Raw genomic sequence first — 26,585 nt, forward strand, 5'->3', positions numbered from 1 at the left:
GTGTAGGACCCAAGGATCTTAAAAGGTGTGTTGTGAGGGGTACTGATCATTGTAGTAGCGGAGGTATGTCTACAGGCTTTGCATCTGTTACAGCAGAGTCTGGTGCCACTTTGAGTTAGTTAGTGCATCCTGTTCTGAGGGTAGCTTGCTTTTGATCTGCTTGAAGACATTGGGGGGTTGTATGAAGGCCAGAAGAGGGGATTTAGGAAAGATTTATTTCAAGATGCGGTCCACATCAAGTATGTTGTTTAATGATATCCCCTACAGACTGCAGTGTGGGGTGGTAGGTGACAAGTAGGGGAGTGCAGTGTTCTCGTTCTCCAACCCTGTGTTGAAGCAGGTCCTTTTAAAGGTAATTGGGCAGCCCATTTCATGATGTGATTTACTTCTCTGGTGGTGTGTACTTGTTTGGTGAACATGGTTTTAAGTGTGTTATGGTGTGCATCCCAGACTTTGTCCTAGAAATATTCTATGGCAGCTGAGTGCCTGGCTGTAGATAACATTTTTGGGGGTGTTACTGGATCTGTAGTGATCTGTGAGTTTCTTGTATATAGTTATATTCAGCTGACCATGGAGTCTAGGAAGTTGATAGTGGTGTGAAGAGTTTAAGCTCTGGTCTATGCTATGGAGTTAGGTCAACATAAGCTGCCTTTCGTCATCCTAATAATGTCAGTATCTACACTACAAGATCCCTCCCTCTAACTTATCCCACCTGCTACGTCAACTTAGCTCCACCTCCATGAGAGGTGTAATGCTTAAGTCAATGTAGCTAGGTTGACGTGATGGCAGCACAGACAATGCATTCCTTACGTTGATTTAACTGGTCTCCAGGAGGTGTCTCACAATGCTTCATTGTGACCACTCTGGTCACAGTCTTCAACTCCTCTGCCCAGCAGTCAGGTAAGCAGGAAAAAGCCTCTCCCCTATTAAAGGACCACTAATTTTGAATTTCCATCTACTGTTTGGTTGGTGTGGAGCGCTTCCCTGCCCAGCTAAGCATGCCAATTCCACACTCCAAATGCGCTCCTTCCTGGATTACACAGGAGGTGGTGGATCTCCTGGGTCTGTGGGGAGAAGGGGCTGTCCAGACACAGTTCAGATCCAGCCATAGAAACGTGAACATCTATGAGCAGATCTCTTGGGGCATAGTGCAGAATGGCTACCAGGGGGACCTGCAGCAGTGCCATATGAAAGTCAAGGAGCTGCAGCAGGCATACTAGAAGACAAAGACGGCAAGCAATTGCTCTGGTGCAGCACCACAAACATGCCACTTTTACAAGGAGCTGCATGATATATTCTGCAGCAACCACAAAACCATCCCCAACAGCTGCGTGAACATCTTGGATGAGTCAGAATCATGGGCCAACACAGGAAACACTGAGGCGACTGTGCTGGACGAGGAAGAGACAGGTGAATGAGGAATCCACTGTCCCAGAGAGCCAGGAGCTATTTGTAACCCCAGAGCAGTACGGCCAGTCAAAGCACTCCAGCATGGGTGCGCATAATGCAGGGAAGAAACCTCTCTTAAGTATGCAGTTCACATTAATATTGTGGGAGCACATCTTATTTGCTACTTTTTCTTGAAATAACCAGTGCAGGTACAGTAGCTATCTGCTTCTAATTGCCTGGCACAGATAGCCAGACAGCGCCATGCAAAAAAAGATTTATGCACACCGAGATGTCCTGTGAATCCTTACCTTTCATAACTGTTGTTTAAGATGTGTTGCTCATGTCCATTCCATGAGTGTGCACGCAGCGTGCACACTTGCCAGAGATTTTTCCCCCCAATGGTATCTGTAGGGCCAGCTCTGGCAACTCCTGGAGGCCAGCACTTATGCACAGATATAAGGGGTGCCACCGGCCCCGCACCGTTTCAGTTCCTTTTTGCTGTGAACTCCTATGGCAGAGTAGGTGGGCAGGTCATGGAATGGACACGAGCAACATCTCGAAGAACAACAGTTACGAAAGGTAAATAACCATCCTTTCTTCTTCAAGTGCTTGTGCGTGTCGATTCCATTCTGAGTGACTCACAAGCAGAAGTCCTGGAGATGGGTTAGGAGTTTCAGGTCGTGTCGATTGCAGCACAGCCCTCCCAAAACTAGCATCATCTTTTACCTGTTGGGTGATCGCACAGTGGGATTCGAATATGTGGACCGAGGACCACGTCACTACCTTGCAGATGTCCTGTACTGGTATATGTGCCAGAAACGCAGCTGAAGATGCTTGAGCCCTTGTTGAGTGGGCCTTCATGATGCCTGGGGCAGACACCACCGCCTGCTCATAGCAGGCCCAGATATGAGCCATGACCCCTGGCTAGACTGTTTGGACGGTTACTGGGAAGTCCTTCACAAAAGGCCATGTGAATTTGCAGAAAGTCTTCTCCTGTCTATATAAAAGTCAAGGGCCTTCTAATATCCAGAGAATGCAGATGCCGCTCTTTTCTGTATTATGCGATTTAGGACAGAAGACTGGTAGGAAGATGTGCTGGTTGATGTAAAAAAAGACACCACCTTGGGTAAAAAGGTTGAGCAGGGGTGCAATTAGACCTTGTCCTTAAAGAATACAATATAGGGAAGCTCCAGTGTAAGCACCTGAACCACCGAGACTCTTTCTGGCAAAGTAACTGCTACCAGGAAGGTGACTTCCAAGAGAGTAGCAGAGGAGAGCATTTTGCCAATGGCTCGAACAGAGGCCCAGTGAACTTGGACAAGACCAGGTTTAAATTCCATGGCGGGACTGGGTCACAAACCTGCAGGTAGAGCCTCTCCAGACCTTCACTGAATCTGTAATACCCTTGGTAAACACTGTCCACCCCTGGATTGGAGGATGGAATGCCAATATGGCTACCAAATGCACCTTGATAGAGGCTAGCGACAGACCTTAATGTTTCACATAAGAAGGTAGTCCAGGATGGACAGAAAGGACACTTGCAGAGGAGGGAAGCCAAGTCGGCGGCACAGTAAGTAAAGCATTTTCACTTAGCCAAGCAGGTGGCCCTAGTCAAGGGCTTTCTGCTACCTAGCCAAAAAGGAAAAAAAACCCATGGTTACTCACCTTCTCATAACTGTTGCTTTTTGAGATCTGTTGCTCATGTCCATTCCAATTAGGTGTGCGCACTCCACGTGCACAGTCATCGGAAAGTTTTTCCCCTAGCAGCACCTTGTTGGGTCAGTTGTACAGCCCCTGGGAGTGGCGTCTCCGTAGCCTCTTCAGTTCGTTTTTGCTGGCTACTCCAACAGAGGGGAAGGTGAGTGGGTTTGGAATGGACATGAGCAACAACATCTCAAAGAACGTTACAAGAAGGTGGGTAATCATTTTTTCTTTCGAGTGCCTGCTCATATCGATTCCAATTAGGTGACTCCCAAGCACTACCCAGGAGGTAGGGTTGGCATTATGGAATCGCTGACTGAAACACCGCTTTGTCGAATGCTGCATCATCTCTGGTGTGCTGGGTGATAGCATAATGAGAGGGGAACACGTGAAAAGAGGACCACGTCACTGCCCTGCAGATTTCTTGAACTGGGACCTGGGCCAGGAACACCGCTGAGGAGGTCTGCGCCATTGTGGAATGCACTATTAGTGCCAGGGCTGGAACTTTGGCTAAATCGGAGCACGTTCAGATGCATGACACGACCTATGACTAAATCGGGAGTCCTTTCATCTGGTCTGCTACCGCCACAAACAGCTGGTTCGATTTACGGAACAGCTTTTTGCAGTCAATGTAAAAGGCCAGCGCTCAAATGTCCAATGAGCAAAGTCTCTGTTCTCGGCTACTTGCGTGAGGCTTAGGGTAAAAGAAAAACGTCCTGATTGGAATGGAACTGGGACACCAACTCTGGAAGAAATGCTGGATGAGGCCTGTGTTGCACCTTGTCCTTAAAGAAAATCGTGTAGGGAGGGCTTGAAGCTCCGATACCCTCCTTGCCAAAGTAATAGTGACTAGGAAGACCACCTTCCATGATGGGTATAGCAGCAAGGCGCCAGGGGTTCCAACGTGGGGGGAGGAGGTGTGTGTGTGTGAAAGGACCAGGTAAAGGCCCCACACCAGGACCTGTTGTCTAACCTGAGGGTACAGCCTTTCCAGACCTCTCAGGAAACATCCAACCATGGGGCTGGCAAAGACGGAACACTCAGCTGCTCCTGGCTGTAAGGCAGAAATAGCTGCCAAGTGCACCTTGCTGGACGATGCCATCAGACCTTGTTGTTTTAAGTGCAATAGATAGTCCAGGATGAGAGATCTGGGCACCTGAGGTGAGGTGTGTGGCCCTGAGGGCACCAGATTGCAAACCTTTTCCACTTGGCCAGGTAGGTGACTCTGGTGGAGGGCTTCTGCTACCAAACAAGACCTCCCTAACAGGCTCTGAGCTCACGAGTTCCATGGGGTTTAGCCATGAAGCCGTGTGAGGAAGGGACTGGAGGTCGGGGTAATGAAGGCAACCGTAGTCCTGGGTGATCAGATCCAGGAACAGGGTCAGTGCGATGGGGCGTCCACCAACAGCTCCAGGAACATGGTGTACCAGTGCTGGTGAGGCCATGCCGGGCCACCAGTATGACCACCGCCTTGTCCCTGCAGATCTTGAGCAGGACCTTATGCATGAGTGCGAACGGTGGGAATGCCTACAGCAGATGTTCTGTCCAGGGGAGGAGAAACATATCTGCAAGTGAGCCCAGGCTGTGATTTTGGAAAGACTAGAGTCACAGGCACTTTGTTGCCTCATGTGGCAAACAAGTCAACCTGGTGAACTCCCCACCTCTGGAAAAGGCCATGAATCATGCCCGGACGGATGGACCACTCATGGTTGTGGAAGGATCTGCTGAGGTAGTCCACCAGCTCGTTCTGGGAACCTGGTGGGTAGGTTGCTTCCAGGAAAATGGTGTGGGCTATAAAGCTTGAGGGCTTCCCGACATAGGGGAGAGGAATTGGCTCCATCCCACGTGTTTATGTAAAACATCACAGTTGTGTTGTCTGTCAAAAGTGCCATGCATTGCCCTTGTAAATGGGCTTGGAAGGTTTGGCATGCTAGTCGGACCACCCTCAACTCCTAATGGTTGATATGGAGTGAGAGCTCATCCTGAGACCAGAGGCCATGTCTGAAGCTCCCCCAGGTGTGTCCCCCATCCCGGTGCTGACGCATCCGTTACCAGGGACAGAGAGAGCTAGGGTCTATTGAAGGGGACTACCTCGCACACGTCCTGTGGGTTGAGCCATCAGCAGAGTTACTCGAGGACCTGCACCGGAAGGGTGACCACTATGTCCAGGCTGTTGTCCCAGACAGTAGGCAGATGCTAGCTAAGCTTGGAGAGGTCTGAGCCGCAGCCTGATGTGCTGTACTACATATGTGCATGCCGCCATGCGATCAAGGAGCCTCAGGCAACACCTCGCTGTGGTAGTAGGGTACCAATTGAGGCCTGGTATGATGTCCGTCATCGCTTGGAAACCAGCCTCCATCAGGGACACCCTGGCCCAGCTCGCATCCAACACCCTCCTCGATAAATTCTCTTCTTTGAGTCAGTAACACAGTTGACTTCTTTCTGGCCAGGAGGAGACCCAACCTGTCAAAGGTGGAACTGACAAAGCGGACCTTTGCCTCCACCTGGTCCCTGGAACACCCCGAGCAGCCAATCGTCGCGGTATGGATATACCTGCGGTGGAGGAAGGTTGCCACGGCCGACATGCACTTGGTAAACACTCATGGGGCTGCAGACAGACCAAAGGACAAGACTGAATTGTTAGCGATTCCAGCTGATCACAAACCTGAGGAATTGTCAGTAGGCAGAAAGTATGGATATGTGGAAGTAGGCATCCTCAAGGTTGAGGGCGGCATACCAGTCTCCCGGATCCAGAGAGGGGATAATCGCACTTAGGGAGACCACACAAAACCTCAACTTTTTATGAATCTGTTGAGGCCTTGAAGGTCTAGAACGAGGAGATGCTCAAGAGAAGGGTCCCTGAAGAGGGACAGGAAAGTGGGAGCGGGAAGGAGGGAGGGGAGAAGCAGAATTGGCGTGAATATCCCACTTCTACCGTGCAAAGGACCCAGCAGTCTGATGTTATTTAGAACCAAGCACAGTAAAAGTAGGACGGATGGTTCAGGAAACAGGGCTGAGGATCCGATACTGTGACTGGTGTTCCATCCTTGGGCGCACCTTCAAAAGGCCTGCTTAGAGCCAGATGATGATTTTGTCAGGCTCTGGCCCTGGCTAGTTGGGGTGGCTTGCGCCACCATTCCTGCCCTGCTTCCTACAGAAGCCATTCCCAGGCCAGGGAGGAGAGAAACAGTGCTGGGTTGAGATTTAAAATATTTGTGTTGGGTTGCCAGGGAATGCATGCCCAATGGACTTCATCATAACCCAGGAATCTTTAAGGCTGTAAATCCTGGAATCCGTTTGCTCTGCGAATAGGCCCATGCCGTCAAAGGGCAGGTCCTGGATAGCTTGTTGGACTTCGGGAGGAAGCCCAGATGCCTGTAGCTAGGAGCTCCTCCTCCTCGTGGCTATGTCAGAGGACAGGGTTCGCGCAGCCAGCCCACTGAGGCCTATAAAGAGGTCCATGCCACTGCCTTGCCCTCATCTACTATTGCTGCGAACTCTGCCCTAGAGTCATGCAGCACAAGTTCCTTAAATTTCATCATGGAGTTAGCTATCCTCAGCTGGAGTCCCCCAGAGCTTCTGGCCAAAAAGATATTGGGGGGGGGGGGTCTTGACTTGGGGGTTTGGCCCTGTTGCCCATCTCTCCTTCTCATTAACCGCCATCACCACCAATGAGTAGGGCTGTGGATGCAAGAACAGGTACTCTTACCCAGGGTACTAAATACTCCCCACTCCCTTGGCTATTGGAGAGATGGAGGCAGGGGTTTGCCACTGATTTTTTGTAGTGGCCTGAATTGTCTCCATAAGGGGCAGAGTGACCCTGGATGGCCCTTCAGGTGTTAGGATATCAACCAGAGCGTCCTCCAGCTCAACCACCTCCTCCGCCTGTAGCCCCATATTGCAAGTGATCCTGCACAGCAGGTCCTGATGTGCCCTGTTATCAATACGGTGCGGTCCAGAGGAGAAAGATCCTGACACTGCTTCGTCAGGTGAAGACGACAATGAAGCCAGTGGCGGCACCAGGCCCTCTTGGCCCTCCAGCTCCCAAGGGTCATCCTGCTTGGTGTCGTGACTCTTGGTGCCAACTGCAGTCTAAGTGCTGAGAGTGTGTGGCGGGAGCTGGATCCTGTTGAGCACGAGCCGATGCTGCCTCTGAACCCCTCAGTGGGGACAGTGCCTGGCTGTTGGGGGAACATGTTCCTCTGAGGCTACTGACCGGGTGATAAGCCCACAGGGTCCAAAATGGCAACTGTACGGGCCCCTGCCACAGCACCACGCTGGCATCATGCCTGGACCTACGTCAGTCTGATCAGTACCAGCTGTGTCTGGAATAGTAGGACTCTGCCTCCAAGTCCAATGAACAGGACCTAAACTGCAACAACCATGGTGATGCCGAAGAGTACAGTGCAGGGGAATGGTTTCGCGGTGCTAGAGTTGGGGAATGGTGCTGCAAGAGAAAAAGAATAAACGGACACAAATCTGACATCAGGAATCATAACACTCAAAAACCAGTAGGAGAACACAAACTTCTCTGGCCACTCAGTAACAGACCTGAAGGTGGCAGTTCTGCAACAGAAAGACTTCAAAAACGGACTCCAAGGAGAAACTGCTGAGCTTGAATTGATTTGCAAATTAGATACCATTAACTCTGGCTTGAATAGAGACTGGGAATGGCTGAGTCATTACACTACTTGAATCTATTTTCTTATAACTATCCTTACACCTCTTGTCAACTGTCAGTAATTGACCATCTTGATTATCACTACAAAAGTTTTTTTCCTGCTGATAACAGGTCATCTTAATTAATTAGCCTCTTGGAGCTGGTATGGCATCTTCTCTGTATGTATATATACATACTCTTCTTCTATGTTCCTTTCTATGCATCTGATGAAGTGGGCTGTAGCTCACTAAAGCTTATGCTCAAATAAATGTGTTAGTCTCTAAGGTGCCACAAGTACTCCTGTTCTTTTTATGTTTCACATAGAAGTCCCATAGGGCTTCCTGACACAGGACATTGGAGTGGGCTCCCCCTTGTTTGTTGACATATAACACAGACATCATATTCAACAAAACCACTAGAGAAAGAACAGCCTTTTTTTGCCTCATGAAAGCCTGACAACCGTCACAGGCAGTAAGAAGGAACGTGGCGCCCTTATACCAGCGCATGGGCGCGGGCCTCCTGGGGTCACCAGAGCCAGGCCTACGGCTATCACTAGGAGAAAAATCTCCAGCAACTGTGCGCTCAGAATGGAATCTACATGAGTAAGCAAAGCACTTGAACTCAAGGAAACTTTCCTGAAGGTAGTCTGTAATCCATTGCAGGTGGTTTCGGGGAGGCTTGCCTTAATTTCTTCCACCACAGTAGGATATTTTTCCACACCACTCCTGTATTAATTCGCCAGACATCAGATAGCACTTTGGGTCAGTATGTTGCTAGCCTATCTGTAGCCAGACACGTGCAGTAGCTGTTCCTTTTCTGCCTGTTTCCCACAGGTGCCTTTAGCTGATATCTCACTCCTGAGGGTAAGTGTGCCAATATTCAGTTCAACTGCCCAAACAGCAAGCAATAGTGCAGAAGCCCTCAAACTTTTTTACTGGTGACCACTTTCACATAACAAGCCTCTGAGTGCCACCCTCCCCCCTATAAATTAACAACTTTTTTATATGTTTAACACCATTATAAATGCTGGAAGCAAAGCAGGATTTGGGGTGGAGGCTGACAGCTCATGACCTCCATGTAATAACCTCGCGACTCCCTGAGGGGTCCCAACCCCCAGTTTGAGAACCTCTGCAATAGTGCCTGTGTACCCATCCCGTTCCCACACCCGCATATGCCAGCTTTCACCCTCTCTCCTGGGTCATGCTCACCATGACTGGGACAACCGGTTCAATGGATACTTGGCTGAAATGAAAGTGTACTGTTTTACACTTGCGTAGATTCAGAGGAGTGATTTAAATATAGCAAGTGTGCACTACAGCTTGACTATGCACTGACATTGGTGCCTCTTTGCACTGCATGTTTTGCAGCTTAGAATGTGGGCCTTCAACTCTCCCTCCATACGAACAGAGAGACTGAACCAGATTAGGACAAAAAGAAAGAACACACGATGACACCTGAAGAGAGCATGCATGCCTCTGAACAGTGGACACTGAGCAGAGGAGGAGCACTCTGGGCCAAAAAAAGTACATGGAAATTAAGAACAAGCGAACAGCTCAGGAGAATGAGTCTGACATGGTGCAGGAGATGATGGCAACTCTGAAGGCCCAAACAGACATACTGATGCATCTGGCTGACCTTCAGGAGAAACAACTTGAAGGCTGACCCCTCTGCAACCAGCTCAGAATTGCATTCCAGCACTGCACTGTCCCCCCCGCCACCACATTACATTTGGCAACAGGGGCCGGTGCATTATTCCAATCACTTCACCCCAGGGGAGGATACAGACAAGCACAGCTGCAAATACACTGATGTGCAACAGGCAAGATCAGTATTTAAAAAAGGATGATGAATGTGCGTTCCCCCTCCTAAGTTTACTCCCCTGTACTTGTACGGTTCACTTCTGGCACAAAAATATTTGTTTATGTGCAATATAAGTAGTTTTTTGAAACATTATTCTCTTTTCTTAGTCTGAAGCACAGAGGTAAAGGGAGGTGGACTGATAACGGAAACTGAGGCACTGAGAGGGGAAGGGATGTGAATGATGTCACACTGCGAGTCAGAGCCGTAGCTGTGGATAGAACATATGAATCACATATGTACACAAAGTCATATGGCCAGGAGGGATAGGCAAGTTCTGGCTGGTACACAAGGACTGCTCATGATTCGAGTTTGACGCTGCTCAATGTCTGAAATCTGTCTTCCGGTAAGTAGACCCGTGCTGTAACTGAACTGATGATAACCCTTATGAAATCCAGAGACTGTAATGGAGTCTAGGATCAATTTCTCAACGTTGACGCTGACTCCAAGGGATGAAGGAAACTGAGAAACATGGAGGCTGATGTTTGGGCTTCTTGCCTGAATCACATAGCTAGAAGCCAGTTGTCGACATACGCTGACGTATGAACCTCTTAAGGTAGGAGGAGGGTGGAAGGGAAGGCGTTTAGGAAGGGAGCGTTCTATTTGATGTGGAAGGCATCACTTAGAGAATGTGGACCGAGTCCCACCCTGGAGCAAAACTGCGGGCATTTGCTGTTTCGTGCGACTGCAGAGAGATCTATTGTTGAGAACCGTCAAGGTAGAGTGTGATCATGTTCTCCCTTGTCTGCTTATGTAAAACTTAGAAGCCATGCTGTTCATATGGATCTAAACCAGTGGTCACCAAAAGGTCAATCGTGATCAACTGGTCGATCCTGGAGATTCTCCCAGTCTATAGCGATCTCCTGTCGCTAAAAGTTCGCTGGTGCAGTGGGGCTGCCTCTAAGACAGGCTACCTGCCTACCCTGGCCCCATGCTGCTCCCAGAAGTGGCTCGCACGCCCACAGGGGAGGAAGGGGCAGAGGTCTCTGGGTGCTGCTCCTGCCTACAAGCACCGCCCCCGCAGCTCCCATTGGCCGGGAACACAGAACTGCGGCCAATGGGAGCTGCGATGGCAGTGCCTGCAAAGAGGGGCAGCACATGGAGCCACGTGCCCCACTCCGGGGTCCACAGGGGCACACTGGCCCCTTCTGGGAGTGGTGTGGGGCCGCGGCAGGCAGGGATCCTGCCTTTGCCCCACCGACTGGGAGACGCTCGAGGTAAGTGCTGCCCAGCAGGAGCCACACTCCAACCCCCAGCCAGCACCCCATACCCCCTTCTTGCACCCCAGCCAGGAGACCCCTCCTGTACCTAAACTCCCTGTCAGAGCCAGCACCCCTTCCTGCACCCCAACACTCTGCCCCAGCCCAGAGCCCCCTCCTGCACCCTACCTAAATCCCTCCCAGAGCTTGCATCCCCCTGCAGACACTGTGGATAAATAAGGGTGTCTTATTTGCTCGACACTGTGATGTGCTTGTTTATATTATGCCTATGTGGGACATTGTCCAGAGCCAAGTTTGTAGACACCGCATGTGTAATCTCGCATGTCTGATGATGAAGGTCGTGGCAGCCCTGTGGCCTAGAAATTGCAGTCAAGTTCTGTCAGATACTTGTGGACTGTTTCATGTCATGGAGATCAGGTTGGGTAAAATCAGAAATCATTTTCTTGGTAGAGAGGCAGTCGCCTAGGGAGACTCAAGATAGAATGCAATAAACTCTAGTGCTTGTACTGGCGACAGAATTGACTTTTTAATGTTTATTTGACGGCCTAACCTCGTAAATAGAGTTACTGTCTGTTCAGTGGACTCTAATGCTGCTTGCAGTGTCAGTAGTTTCAGCAGCTGGTCATCCAACTATGGAAATACCATGATTCCTTTTTCTGCGGAGGTAGGCAGCTACAACAGCTAAGACATTTGAAAATACCCAAGGGGAAGTGGATAGGCTGAAGGGTAGGACCTTGTATTGGAAATGTTCCTGCACTACTGCAACTTGGAGAAACTTCCAGTGTGAAGAATGGACCGTTATATGAAAACACACATCCTGGAGGTCGAGGACTGAGAAAAAAATCCCCCCTTTCTAGCACTGGAATTATGGTACCTGGTGTGACCATTCTGAAACACTGTCTCTTCACAAACTTGTTGAGTCGCCGTAGGTCAAGAGCGGGTCTCCATCTTCCTGTTTGGTTTTTTTTCTGCTTACAGGACTTCGAGCAAAATATCCAGTGAACTCGCAATTCTCTTACAGAGGTCTCGGAATTGCTTGAAATAATCTCCTGTGTTAGGAGGATGGGACGGGGGGAGAAAGTAACGACTACTTTACCGTAACAGTTGAATGGAAACCTGCAATCCTATGAAGAGAAACAATTTTTATTGGGGGGCGGAGGGGAAGGGGGAAGGACAGAGACAAAAGAACAAAGCTAACTAGTTTAAACTAGGGCTGTCAAGTGATTAAAAAATTAATCACGATTCATCACATTGCTAAATAATGATAAACCATTTATTTAAATATTTTTGGATGTTTTCTACATTTTCAAATATACTGATTTCAATTACCACAATACGAAGTGTACAGTGTTCACTTTAGATTTATTTTTTATTACAAATATTTGCACTGTAAAATATACTATTTTTCAAATCACCTAATATAAGTACTGTAGTGCAATCTCATCATGAAAGTTGAACGTACAAATGTAGAATTATGTACAAAAAAGTGCACTCAAAAATAAAACAATGTAAAATTTTAGAACTACAAGTCCACTCAGTCCTACTTCATGTTCAGCCAATCGCTCGGGCAAACAAGTTTGTTTACATTTGCAGGAGATAATGCTGCCAACGTCGCTGAACGTGAGAACATACATACTCATGGCACTGTTGTAGCTGGCGTCGCAAGTTATTTCCATGCCAGATGAACTAAAGATTTATATATCCCTTCATGCTTCAACCACCATTCCAGGGGACATGCATGCATGCTGATGATGGGTTCTGCTTGATAATTCAAAGCAGTGCAGACCAACATGTTCATTTTTATTATCTTTAGTCAGATGTTACCAGCAGAAGGTTGGTTTTCTTTTTTGATAATTCGGGTTCTGTAGTTTCTGCTTCAGCGTTGCTGTTTTAAGACTTCTGAAAGCATGCTCCACACCTCATCCCGCTCAGATTTGAGAAGGCACTTGAGAGTCTTAAACCTTGTGTCAAGTGCTGTAGCTATCGTTAGAAATCTCACATTGATACCTTTTTTGCATTTTGTGAAATGTGCAGTGAAAGTGTTCTTAAAAACAACAACACGTGCTGGGTCATTATCTGAGACTTCTATAACATGAAATATATGGCAGAATGCAGGTAAAACAGAGCAGAGGACATACAATTCTCCCCCAAAGAGTTCAGTCACAAATTTAATTCATGCATTAAAAAAAAAAAAAAGCGTCATCAGCATGAAAGCATGTCCTCTGGAATGGTGGCCAAAACACGAAGGAGCACACGAATGATAAACGTGTCCTACTCAGGATAAGCTGAAAGGCACTGCTAGCTGCTCCGACTTGAGTCAAAGGCAGAAGAGGAGGAACTGAGGGGCGTGGTCGCACAGTGTCAGATTACAAGCTCCGGAGTGCACAAACACTTAAAATAGAGCACCTACAGGGACATCACTTGAAGAGGAATATACGTTTTCAGTGTAAAACAGCTGAGGTAAGGATTATTTCCATGTCTTTCCCTAGCACCCAAGTCATTTATTTCAATCTCTCTGGGCCAGCCATTCACAAATCCTACTTAAGTCTCTGTTGAAGAAGATGGTCCAACTTCATATAACAGATTTAAGTTATGCAGAGAAGTACAGTGCTCACTAAATCCTGAAATCATTCATGAGATATTGTAACTGTGATTATCAAGGCAAATAGTACCTGCTGCATTGAATCCTTGTTACTTAGCATGAGAAGGAGACAACCTCTAGCATCTCCATTTTAAAAGTTTCTCTCAAATGTTTAGAGGGTTTTGCACTAAACCCACTTTCTTGGATGTCCTGCTTAGACTCTCCTGCCATTTCAACAGAGCCAGAGAGGGCTCTGTTCTATACACACTTTTTCCATCCTTTCCATACACATAACAAAAAGGATGAAAACTGACAAGCTGTTCAGCTAAGATTTTACTAAATACAAATATTCTTGGTTAATATGACGGAATTGTCTCACAAGGAGAAGCCAGAAGTCACAGAACTTATTTGCCACTTGGTGTAATCTGAATATTGTGGAGTCTCGGATGAGTAACTCCATCTGTCTTATCTCTAGCAGTTGACCAGAACCCCCCACAGAACTATCGCCTGTCTTGTGGAAAGGATACAAGTCTTTCCCTGGAGCAGAATGAGATAGCGGTGCCTTGGGAGGGAACAAAAAAAATCTTAAGAACTGGTAAGATTTGTATTTGGTAGATCTACAGGTGCTCAAAAAAAGCAGCATTTCCCAATAATATCTGCAGTAGCGTAAGTATAAATTAAAAGCAGCAAAGAATCCTGTGGCACCTTATAGACTAACAGACGTTTTGGAGCATGAGCTTTCGTGGGTGAATACCCACTTCCTCAGATGCATGTGTGACATGCATCTGAGGAAGTGGGTATTCACCCACGAAAGCTCATGCTCCAAAACGTCTGTTAGTCTATAAGGTGCCACAGGATACTTTGCTGCTTTTACAGATCCAGACTAACACGGCTACCCCTCTGATACTTGAAGTATAAATTAAGATTTTACTATGCATTAACAAGACCATTTTACTAGCTTAATTTTTCACCCATAATGCCAGGAGCAAAAGCACATTACTAGACAGTTTAACAGTCACTAATGTGACTTTTTGCACCCATAAAATATTACTCTGCCTAGTAAAATGATAATTAACAATTTAATGTTTAAAGTTTCTCCCCTGACAGGGGATTTTTGTGTGCGTGTGCGCGCGCGCCAACATGGAAAATAAGAGATGAGACAACTGCATTATTACTACAACTAGACAATTTCAAAACTGCTTTAAAAAACTTAAACGGATAAAAGTATAATTAGGGGATTTAAGGAAATATTGCTATGATAGAATATACTATCCCTAAGGGGACAGCTACAGTTCAGGACATGACCAAGGAAGGAAGCCAGGAGGCTTCAAGCTAGGAAGACACAGACCAATGAACAGATTCAGAGTCAGCTAGGGCCTGTTAGCCTTCAAGTAACATAGGCTGGAGCAAATACTGAAAACAGGAAGGCAGCTGCTACTATTGCTGGGAGTAAATAGATCATCCTGTGTGGTGGGTCTTTGGGAAGTTTGTGCCACACCAGTAGGCAAAAGTTAGTGAAGAAACTAAGTTTGTTTTTCTTTGATTTGTTCACATGGTGAGTATAGCCAGCCTGGAAAGACTTGCTCCAAGGAAGAGAGATTATGTTTCTTTTATATTTGTTCATGGTGGGATTGTAGACAGCCTGGAGAGAGCTTCACATAGACTGTTTTACTACAATTTAATCTTCAGACAAAAAGGCTAAAGCGTTTATATGTCTGTTAGTCTATATGGTGTCACAGGACTCTGTCGCTTTTTACAGATCCAAACTAACATGGCTACCCATCTGATGTTTAAGTTCTGTTTGCTAAAGATGTGCTAGGCTTTCCTTTCAGAGGGAAAAAGACTGGATTATTTTGGCTTCTCTTTTTATCTTAAAACAGTCTTTCAAAAACTTACCCTTGCAGAACAGAAAGACTTTGGACTCTCTTTTTCCAGCCTGCCATGAAATGCTCTGGACCCTGGTCTGAGTGAAGATGCAGAAAACAATGTGACTGTAATGCATTAGACTGGTCAGGAGAGGGTGCTAATAGGCTACACTGAAAAAAAAATCTACCTTAAAGACTTGCGTGATCCACACATACGGGGAGTTAGGGAGAAGAAAAAACAGAAGTGGTTATGGGACAAATAGGATCTAAGGCTGTCATCCTTCGAAGTTTGACAAGAAACAGTCAAATGAGTGAGGAGGAATAGCTGTGAAGGGCTTTGAAGGCTTGAATTTGATGTGGTGGTGAACGGGGAGCGAAACAAAGGATTCAAAGGAAGGAGGCCGACATGGTCAGAATGATGGATCCAGGTTATCTTAGCAGCTCTGTGTTTAAAGGAGAGGCATGGAGCAGCAGCTATCAAGGAAGCCAGAGAAGTTGTGGGAGATAACAGGAGCCTGGATAGGCGTATGAACAGGAGGGTCTTAAAAATGTTGTGAAAGCAGCAGCAGAATGTGAATACTGCCTGGATGATCTGGATGAGATAGGACTGCACAGATTATGGGTTTGTGACAGGATGGATGGTGATGTGTTCAGTAACAAAGTGGGGGAGAGCTTTAGCCATATTAAGTTTAAACTCAGTAAAGAGTCCTGTGGCACCTTATAGACTAACAGACGTTTTGGAGCATGAGCTTTCATGGGTGAATACCCACTTTGTCGGATGCATGTAGTGGAAATTTCCAGGGGCAGGTATATATATATGCAAGCAAGAAGCAGGCTACAGATAACGAGGTTAGTTCAATCAGAGAGGATGAGGCCCTCTTCTAGCAGTTGAGGTGTGAAAACCAAGGGAGGAGAAACTGTTTTTGTAGTTGGCTAGCCATTCAGAGTCTGTGTTTAATCCTGAGCTGATGGTGTCAAATTTGCAGATGAACTGAAGCTCAGCAGTTTCTCTTTAAACTGACAGCAAACGTGAATTCTTAGTAATTAGAAAGGAAAAACTAGGGAAACTACGGGAAACAAGAACTACAAACATGACAGTTGGAAGACAGGGAGATTGAGCAGTCAGTTGTAAATGGTCATTTTAACGTTGCTGCTACATGGTCCTGTCAAATTAAAAAGGCCAGCCCCAAAATGACATGCTGGAGAAAGTTTCTGTAAGAGAAGCCATGCCCAAGAGAGTGTTGGAATAAACTAGGAAGATATCCTAGTTATCCTGGATACCTTTACAATAAAGGCAGAGGTGACAGACTGGATCAAGAGATGGGCCAGGAACAGAAAGATCTGCAAGTTCAGCACAGAAACTGTGGTCGATGCAGTGAGAGTGGATGACCTCAGCCAGTGACAGAGTATAGAAGGAGAAGAGGAGAGGATAAAAACAGTCAAACAGGACCCCTAAAAAAGTAGTCAGAGGAAGCTTTACTAATACATACATATACACACATTCACACTCACTCTGAATAAACAATCACAGGTAAGGAGAAAGCACCAGGAGACGACAGCCTTGTGAAAGTCAAAGGCGAACAAGATGTTAAGCAAGTAGGCGAGCTCTGAGTTGCATTTCCTAGACACACACAACAAAACATTCAAGATGCTAGGGGTAGGATATACTGCAAAACATCATGATGCATAATCTCAAGTTGCAGTGGGGAAGGTTTAGGTTGGATATTAGGAAAAACTTTTTCACTGGGAGGGTGGTGAAGCACTGGAATGGGTTACCTAGGGAGGTGGTGGAATCTCCTTCCTGAGATGTTTTTAAAGTCAGGCTTGACAAAGCCCTGGCTGGGATGATTTAGTTGGGAATTGGTCCTGCTTTGAGCAGGGGGTTGGACTAGATGACCTCCTGAGGTCCCTTCCAACTCTGATATTCTATGATTCTATGTTAGCGCAATTATACTGGTCAGATGTTTCAAGATGCTTCCATTAACAGCATGAAGCTGGAAAACCAAGTGGTTTCAAAAAGAATGTGTGAATAAGGTATGCTCCAGAAAAACGCTGTGGCTCCTGGGAAGAACATGTGGAAGTGTAATACTTTTAAAATAAGACATGTATTATTTTGCATTCGGAACAAGCTGCCTCCAGGTTCACCCTTATTTGTCACAGCCAAAAAACAAACCAAAAAAAAGCTTTTTTCCCCACTTCATTTGAGCTATTTATAATCCAGCAATTAAAATGACCTGTATATTCTCTTAAATGAGCTAATTGAGGCACCTTGTGTCTAAAACAATTTAATATAAGAGGTTATTCAGGCAGAAAATGGATCCTCCTTTGTTTTCAGATGGATGCTGAGGTGTGCTAAAAGCATGGGACCTGCCACCATGACTTTTGGGAACTTAACATCCCAACCACAAGCACACAAATGTAAACGTAGTAGGTTTTCTTCTGGGCCAATACCCATGCAACCTGAGCATTTTTAAGGTATTCAGCACATAACCTTACAGCAAAAATGGGGTAGGTCATCTGAAATGGTCGCGCCTGATTTTTTTTTTTCAAAATACATTTCAGTTTAACCAGATTCCATCCATTTTAAATCCAAGCAAACAGAGGCAACATCAACAAGCCCTTTACCTACTGGAGGTGGGGAGAGGGTAAAATTTTCAAAAAGTGCTTAAGTGACTTAGGTACCTAAGTTCCATTTTCAAAAGTGATTCAAGTGTCAATGAGACAGGCCGTCACATCACTTAAGCGCTTTGAAAATTTTATCCAAAGTAAACTGTCAAAGTCAAAAAGGTGTTGAATGGAGTGTAAAATAAAAACTGAAGATTTATTTGACAGTGTTCATTTCACATTTCTAATTTATCTGAAGAACTAAAATTATAAGCCATTAGCAGCAACTCAGATGTTTCCAGAAAGAAAAGTCAGTGTAAGTAAAACAATCCTCACTATAATCAGTAAGTTCACACTAGCCTCAGGAAACAGGAAGTATACTGTCCTCTGGCTTCAGACTGAGTTTCTCTTCCACTGAGTCTTCCTCTCATCGGTCCCTACAATAAGGGCACATGACTAAAAACATGACTCGCCCAAAAGTGCTGATTCACAGCCTGTAAAAGAAATCCAATACTGCAGACTGGAAAGTGGCCAAGTTACTAGGTCATTTTATAATGAGTACGGTCAGACTTCATTCGCGTTATTGCGGATTCCACAGAATTAGGCTTCCACCACAATTTTGTTTTAAATTAGCTTACTTTGCACAGTCCACGATTTTGCATATATTTTGAGGTTTGCAACACACAATCTCCTCTCCCCGCTTCTCCCCCATTATTACATTAAATGATCTTGAAGAGTTTTGGGCAGGGCCATAACCAGGGCAGGGCAAGTGAGGCAGCTGCCCAGGTGCAAAGCTGGGGGATGGGGCGGGGATGAAAAAATGAGGAGAAACACAGTAGGGAGTAGAGCCTTGCAGCAGGCATAGTACTGTCACTTACTTCTGCGCTGCTGCTGCTGAAGGCAGCATTGCCTTCAGAGCCGGATGCCCAGCCAACATCCGTCACTTTCCGGCTACCCAGTTCAGAAGGTAGCACTGCCACCACCAGCAGCGCACAAGTAAGGCTGGCAATATCATGTCCGCTGCAGGGTTCTATCCCCTACCATTTCCCCCCCCACTTTTCCACTCCTCCTTCCCCAGCTTTGCACACTGGGCAGCTGGCCCGCTTACCCTGCCCCCTAGTGACAGCCCTGCAGTTGCACCAAACTGTCTGGTTATCAAAAAAAATTGCAGGCATAAACTAATAGTTGAATGTTTATATCATTCCAGCATTTTTTTCTGAAATGAATACATCTACTGTGGCTTTTCCAAATTACTCCTATTAATAAAGGCCCATTATTACTTTTCCTCAATATTCTATGCTTTGTCCACGACTCAGCTGCAATTATTGAAGATCATCTCGCAATTCAGTTAGGGTCTTAATACTGAGAGATTTATGCTGTTATCACACAGGGCAAATACGATAACTGCATTTTAAAGCAGGACTTTGGCTTTCCCATTTTCAAAAAAATCAACTATTTCTATTCCCAGGCCTGTATATCAAATAAGCGTTGTTAGAATTAGTGACGAGGGTAATGCTTAAATGCAGTTTTAGATCATAACGAGTCTTCCCAATTGCTTCGCTAAAACTATAAACATGTATCTGAACACAAACTATTGCAGAAAAGATGCAAATGGGAAGTAAAAAGAGCAAAACCATGATACGTACAAACAGCTTGCCAGGGAAAAAAGTAGTAAATATTAAATAAAAAACCCAACATTAAGGTGATATTAAGGTTATCCATTTAAAAATAAGCCTGACAGCACAGATATTAGCGCTCCTACAATATGGATGTCAGTCATCTTACATATTACACACACAAACAAGTATTTTGTTAACTAATGTTATCTAGTGCACAACGTTAAGCAGCTGAAAGCTAGGAAATGCCAGATTTATGTTTGCTTGCATTACCTTAATTCTACCCTCTTGTGCATTCATGTTGTGCACATCCTGTAAAACACACAGGAATCATAATTAAAGACTGTACCATAATGAATATAAACAAGGGGACCAAATTAAGTTTGCATGCCAATGTAAATCTGGCACTTCCTAACTTTCAAGTGCTTGACTTTGTAAACTAAACAAAGTTAGGGGAGTGGGTTCCTAGTTTTTTTTCTTTCAAGAAAGATAAAAACTACATGCAACTAGCAGTCATCCCCAACCTTATCATGAGTCATCTACAGCATGTGACCTCTTGAATCTTCAGCATTGCAGTACAGACTACTGCTACTCGACCCACAGGACTAACAGCATTAGCTAGCAGCAGTTGAAGGCTGTTTCCCAGAGGAATGGGGATGGATACTTGGATCTAGTGGTTATTGGGGTGGAGGAGAGGGGCGGTAGAGGACAAGCCCAGCCCAGTCTTATTCACATGCATGCTCTCTCTTCCTTGCTCACGAGTTGCAGGAGATCTTGCCCTGTGTGTTGCCGCAGAGAAGGAGCACACAGGAGGAGGTTGCTGGCCCATGCATTGGGTACATGAGGTAGCTGGGGGGAAGCTTGGCCCAGCTTTCTTTTTCTTCCCCTGTCCACCCAATAGCCAGGGAAGCCTGGTTGCTATCAGCTCCACCTATAGTAAACAGCATTTTCTATTCTTTTGGAATAGAATATCACTGTTTAATCCCTCCTCTCATTTAACATCACCTGTCCTTCACTGAGGATTGTTTGTGTGTCAGGTTGGATGTTTCAAAAACACATTGCTTGAGACAGGGAAGGGAAGGGTTCAATTCTTTAATTTTTTAAATGAAAGGGATTTTACTCAACTTCATGAAAGTTCCCCTTCTGTGCAAAGAATAAACATTGAAGATTTCAGCTCAGAAAGCGATACTTTAGAAAGATGCAACTGTAAAAACTGTGTGGCTCGAAAGCTTGTCTCTCTCATGAATAAAAGTTGGTCTAATGAAATATATTACCACATCCACTTTGTGTCTATAATGAGTAAAGGGAGATATTCTGGGCCAGGTTTTCAAAAGCCAGCCTCTTTGCACTTGCAATTACTGTCACCTGGATATCTATTTTGTGGTTTCAAGGTATTTTAACTGCACCTGAAAATAACTGAGTTAAATATGCCTGTAATTTGCAGTTACAGAAAAGGGAGGTCAGGCCTAGTAGAGGCAGAGATGAAAATTTTGCCCTGCATTTTTTAAAACTGCATCAATCTGTATACCGCTACACAACTATACCACTAGCTGTACCATGGGAAAGCAGAGCAACAGTGTTTTGCACAACTCTAGTGACAAACAAGTGCATCTTAATTTAGTAGAAAATTCATATTGTGCTTCCACAAAAGCTGAAAAATGTATTCACGCACCAGAGCAACTGATCCTCACTGAAGACTGGTAACTCATCTATCTTAATTTCTCAAAGAGTGCACAAAACAGTGTGAATAATTTTAAAAATTGCTGAGAATTAACAGTGTCTCCAAAGAAAGGAGACATTGGATCACAGTGTGCTTCAGAAATTATAATGAAATCCATTTCACTAACTCTAAGAAACATGTATTATATACATTTTACAGAGGGAAACTGAAGATGGGAGATAAATTTACAGAAGGTCACATAAAAGGTCACATGTCTTGCAGAGCCAGGAACAGAACTCCCAGCTCCCACATACAAGCTTCCACTCCAGCTACTCAAGTATGTCTCTAGAAAAAATTCTACAAGATTATATTTTTTTGAAAGAAACAGTACTGAGCCTTTAAATGTGTATCAAATTATAAATCTAAATTTACACATCATTCTCCTGTATACAAGCTTTATTGCAATTTACATAATATACACGTTTAATCCAATCTTTACTGCAGCTCTCCTGAGCAAGCCAGGAGTGTTTTACCTTCCACCATGGCATCCAGGCATCTGCTTACAAAAAAAAGGTAGTAAAACCATGATTTGCAGGTGTTAATTCAGAAGTGCAGCATAAATGTAAGAAAACTATAGTGCTAATCCTTAAGGTAAGATACAACACAGGACAGACACCAAAACTATTTTAAGACCTCTGGCTCCCCCACAAGATTGAGGAAAGTTATGATTCAGTATGGGGCAATCTCACTTTAGCAGCGCTAATCACAGACCATAAATCCACTGTGCCAGGCAAAGAACATATACTGAGCCCAACACTCCAGCATGGTGCTGGGGTGGCATATATCTGGATATCTGTCTTTTGAATGACACCTTTTTAAAAATTTCTCAACATTTGTGCCATTAGACATCCAATGCACTTTGCATAAGAGGATATCTGACCAAGTACCCTGGCCAAATTTCAACTCATGTAAGATCACAAACTTGTTCATAACACTGACCACATTTTAACAGACTATTACATAACATCCCTGTGGCAACTACAGCAATTACATACATCAGAAGTATTACAGCTGTCCAATTTAGCAGCTGGAAATGAGGGTATGCTCTCCATAGAACACCAGAAAGCCCTCGACAGAGAACTGTTTAAGAATCTACTAGTTAGGTAGTTACACTCAGTACACTCAAACTGCCCATGCAGTTTCGATTCCATGTTATATTTTTCACTTGTTACTCTCAACTTTGTCGTCTGTGTACTGTTTAACTGTGAACTTATTCATCAACTTGGGGAGATAATTTAATCAAAAAAATTTGAATGACAATTGGGAATTGTTTAAGAACACTTTACTAGAAGTCCAAAAAACCTCAACCAAGGAAGAATGTCATACTGGTTCAAAAACGGACCCTGTTTAGAGAGGAAGTGAATGTGGCTATAAAATCATATATGAATAAAACAAACAGAAGAAAAGGGAATTAATAGTAACAACCATAGGTGCCAACTAGGGGGTGCTCTGCAATCAGTACCTATGGTAACAACTATAAATAAGAAGTTAGGAACTGTAGAGAAATGGTAAGGGAAGGAAAGGGACACAAGGGGAAGTCTATGGCCAGCAGAGTTAAGGATAATAAGTTTAAGAATATTAGAAAAAAAAAGAATCAGAACCATGATATTAATCCACTGCAAGATAGAAGTGGTAGAATTATCAATAATAATGCAGACAAGGCAGGTGTTCAACAAATATTTGTGTTGTATTTGGAAAAAACAGATGATGTAGTCATATCAATCTTTCCATTCCACAAGCATCTAAGGAGAATATTAAACAGCAGATATTAATGTCAGACATTTTAAAATCAGCATGTCAGGATAACTTACCCTCAAATGTTTTACAAGAACTGGTTGAGGATCTCACTGGACCATTACTGTTGATTTAAGTCTTGGAACATCAAATAAGTTCCAAAACATTGGTAGAAAGCTAATGTTGCACCAATATTTAAAAAAAGTGAAGTCTAACATTGATTCTGGGCAAGATACAAGACCAACAGATATAAGATCTAAATAATAATAGTGAATTAAAAGGAGGATAATATAATTAACGCCAATTAACAGTTTTATGGAAAATGAATCCTGTCAAACTAACTGATTTCTTATGAGAATACAGCTTTGGTTGATAAAAGTAATAGAGTTGATGCAATATATCTAGACTTCTGTAAGGCATTTGACTTGGTACCACATAACATTTTGTTTAGTTTGGCACACATTAAATGGATGGCTAACTGACAGGTCTCAAAATGTAACTGTAGATGGAGAATCATCATCAAAGAGGTGTTTATAATATGGTTCTACAGGGTGTGGTTCTTGGCCCTATGCTATTTAATATTTTTATTAATGACCTGGAAGAAAACAAAATCACCAGCAAATGAGACAAAAGGGGCGGGGGGGAGAGAAATGAAGCGGACAGTTGACTGACACAGTTCATTCTGGATCACTTGGTAAGCTGGGTGTAAGCAAATAACATGTATTTTAATACAGTTAAATGTAAATGGATACATACTAGGAAGAAAGAATGTAGGGACTATCCTGGGAAACGGCAACTCTCAAAGATTTGCGGGTCATACTGGATAGAGTGGAACATGAACTACCAGTGAGACGCTGTGGCCATGAGGGCTACTGCAATCCTTGGATGCATAAATACGTGAACCTTGAATAGCAACAGAGAGTATCAGAGGGGTAGCCGTGTTAGTCTGGATCTGTAAAAGCAGCAAAGAGTCCTGTGGCACCTTATATACTAACAGATGTATTGGAACATGAGCTTTCGTGGGTGAATACCCACTTTGTCGGATGCATGTAGTGGAAATTTCCAGAAGAGGTTATTTTACCTCTGTATTTGGCACTGGTGTATTTGGCTGCTGGAACCTTGTATCCAGTGCTGGCATCCACAATTCAAGAAATGTTGATAAATTGGAAAGGGTTCAGAAAAGAGCCATGGGAATGATTAAAAGACTCCAGGAGCTCAAACAATTCAGCTTAAAGAGAAAATTAAGGGGTGACTTGATTACAGTCGATAAACACCTACAGAGGAAACAAATATTTAATAATGGGCTTTCCAATCTAGCAGAGAAAGATATAACATGATCATAGAATATCAGGGTTGGAAGGGACCTCAGGAAGTCATCTAGTCGAACTCCCTGCTCAAAGCAGGACTAGTCCCCAACTAGATCATCCTAGCTAGGGCTTTGTCAAGCCTGACCTTAAAAACCTCTAAGGAAGGAGAATCCACCATCTCCCTAGGTAACCCATTCCAGTGCTTCACCACCCTCCTAGTAAAAAAGTTTTTCCTATTATCCAACCTAAACCTCCTCCACTGCAACTTGAGACCATTACTCCTTGTTCTGTCATCTGCTACCACTGAGAACAGTCTAGATCCATCCTCTTTGGAACCCCCTTTCAGGTAGCTGAAAGCAGCTATCAAATCCCCCCTCATTCTTCTCTTCTGCAGACTAAACAATCCCAGTTCCCTCAGCCTCTCCTCATTAATCATGTGCTCCAGGCCCCTAATCATTTTTGCTGCCCTCTGCTAGACATTTTCCCATTTTTCCACATCCTTCTTGTAGTTTGGGGCCCAAAACTGGACACGGTACTCCAGATGAGGTATCACCAATGCTGACTAGAGGGGAATGATCATGTCACTCGATCTGCTGGCAATGTTCCTATTTATACAGCCCAAAATGCCGTTAAGCTTTCTTCGCAACAAGGGCATACTGTTGACTCATATCCAGCTTCTCGTCCACTGTAACCGCTAGGTCCTTTTCTGCAGAACTGCTACCTAGCCACTCGGTCCCTAGCTTGTAGCAGTCTGATCCAATGGCCGGAAGTTGAAGCTAGAAAAATTGAGACCGGAACTAAGGCATTGAAGAGTGAGAATGATTAATCATTGGAACAACTTACCAAAAGTTATGGTGGATTCTCCATCACTGACAGTTTTTAAATCAAGACTGGATGCTTTTCTACAAGATGTCCTCTAGGAATTATTTTGGGAAAGTTCTCTGATGTGTTATACAGAAGGTCAGACTAGATGATCACAATGGTCCCATCTGGTCTTGGAATCTATGAATATGTACTCCAAAGGGAATGTGTTTGATATCCTTAGCTATATGATGCAAAGTATTTAATTAGACCCAACTGCTATGATAATTTATGTGGTTTCATCAATTTCTTGAATATCCCTTACAAAAAAGGAAGTGAATGGGCTGAATTTGCTTTTACTAAGACTATATAAATATCCATTCTTATACCATGGACTCAACATGGAGTTGGCACTTATGTCCAACAGTTATAACATTTAAGCAAATATCGGTGCAATTTCACCTCACTATACAGCTTTAAAACTCGCAAACAAAATACAAAAACAACTAATTTAAATTCACAGCAGATCTTTGCTATTTTAATTATGCAATCTGTGTCAGTGGGGAATCACAAATAGGATTACTTTTCCATCTGACTAATTTAGGCAGCTGGTGAGAATAGCATTCATGTCACCAGCAAGACAGCATTGTCTGGAAAAAATTTAATAGTCATACTGCAATAATCTGTTATTAGAATCCTTATTCCTTGCTCACACAATTATGTGTAAACTCTGACTTCTATGGTTACCTACATAGTTTCTCCTCCATATCCAGAGATCTCATTCAGGTGCTTACTACTCACATTTTATCAAAGTCCTTTTGCCCCTAGAGATACAGACTGCTTTGTGATCATGGTAGAAACTTTAGAATTAGATGACATGGACAAGTCCTTCAAGCTCACCTTGTCCATGCTCTGGCCCATGCAGGGCAGCTCCCTATACAGTGCTTTGTCTAACCTTCAACATCTTAAGCAATGGCATTTTCCAACTCTTTCCCAAGGAACCTACTCCACCTTAACAAGACTGGTTGCTTGGAAGTTTTTCTTTTTTTAAAAAAGTTTAATTTTATTCCAATTCATCCCACTGTTCCCAGTTATTCTCACCTGGCCCATGGCAAGCACAATTCTTCCATTTATGCACATCTCACATACTTTTATACTCTTTCCTGAGCCCCATAACAGATTTTCACAATATACTGCCATGAAGCCTTCCACGTTCCTCATTAAATATACTCAGAACTCAAAGAGAGCAATAATCCCATTATTCTGCACTATTTAAATCCACTGGATTTAAATTATGTGGCAGCATTAAAAGGTGACCTGTAAAGGGGAAAAAAAAAAAGTGTAGATTGTGTCCCGTTCTGCTTCTTTAGGGATGAACAAAGGAGACCATTTTCCCCCAAAGCTTTTTCTGCGTGTTTTACCCAGGCAATATCAGGAATATTAGTTTTCCCTCTTCTTCTTGGGCATCTAGGAGGACATGAGTGGGAAAGTCTAAGGCTAAGTCTATCCAACAAAGTTTTGCTAGCGTAG

The 26,585-nt window shown here is 44.3% G+C and overlaps 1 protein-coding gene across 7 annotated transcripts in view; it reads right to left on the minus strand.

Moving 5' to 3' along the window:
* The window catches only part of BRD4 (bromodomain containing 4), a 205,781-nt gene that overhangs the window by 109,123 nt on the left and 70,073 nt on the right, over positions 1 to 26,585 (minus strand). For 2 of the 7 annotated variants that reach the window (XM_050925773.1, XM_050925770.1), the window contains exon 1: positions 11,702 to 11,854. The exons of the other annotated variants lie outside the window; for them this stretch is intronic. The gene's annotated coding sequence lies outside the window, so the exon portion shown is untranslated. Of the gene's footprint in view, positions 1 to 11,701; positions 11,855 to 26,585 lie in introns of those variants that run through there. 7 annotated transcript variants of the gene reach the window in all.

This window comes from Gopherus flavomarginatus, chromosome 16, assembly GCF_025201925.1.
Source record: "Gopherus flavomarginatus isolate rGopFla2 chromosome 16, rGopFla2.mat.asm, whole genome shotgun sequence".
Lineage (NCBI taxonomy): Eukaryota > Metazoa > Chordata > Testudines > Testudinidae > Gopherus > Gopherus flavomarginatus.